Source organism: Physeter macrocephalus, chromosome 2, assembly GCF_002837175.3.
Source record: "Physeter macrocephalus isolate SW-GA chromosome 2, ASM283717v5, whole genome shotgun sequence".
Lineage (NCBI taxonomy): Eukaryota > Metazoa > Chordata > Mammalia > Artiodactyla > Physeteridae > Physeter > Physeter macrocephalus.
In genome coordinates, this window is record NC_041215.1 from 38506776 (window position 1) to 38507035 (window position 260).

Here is a 260-nt window from a genome sequence, read left to right on the forward strand (position 1 = left end):
AAAAAAGTTATTTATAGTGGAATTTGTGTGCCCCTCCAAACTCCAACTTAGTTGATTTGCTAAGGTCTGTCAAAAAAGGGAAGAAAAGAAAAAGTGCAAGTATGCTTTTGTTTCTGCAGATGAAGAAATCATAACTTTTGAATTAACTGGTATGTCTGAATCAACACTCTGGACCCCCAATCCCATGATTTTGCAATATGACTCATTCCATTTCTGTAAAATCTGCATTGTTGTCTAGGGAATCACACATTCATTTATAC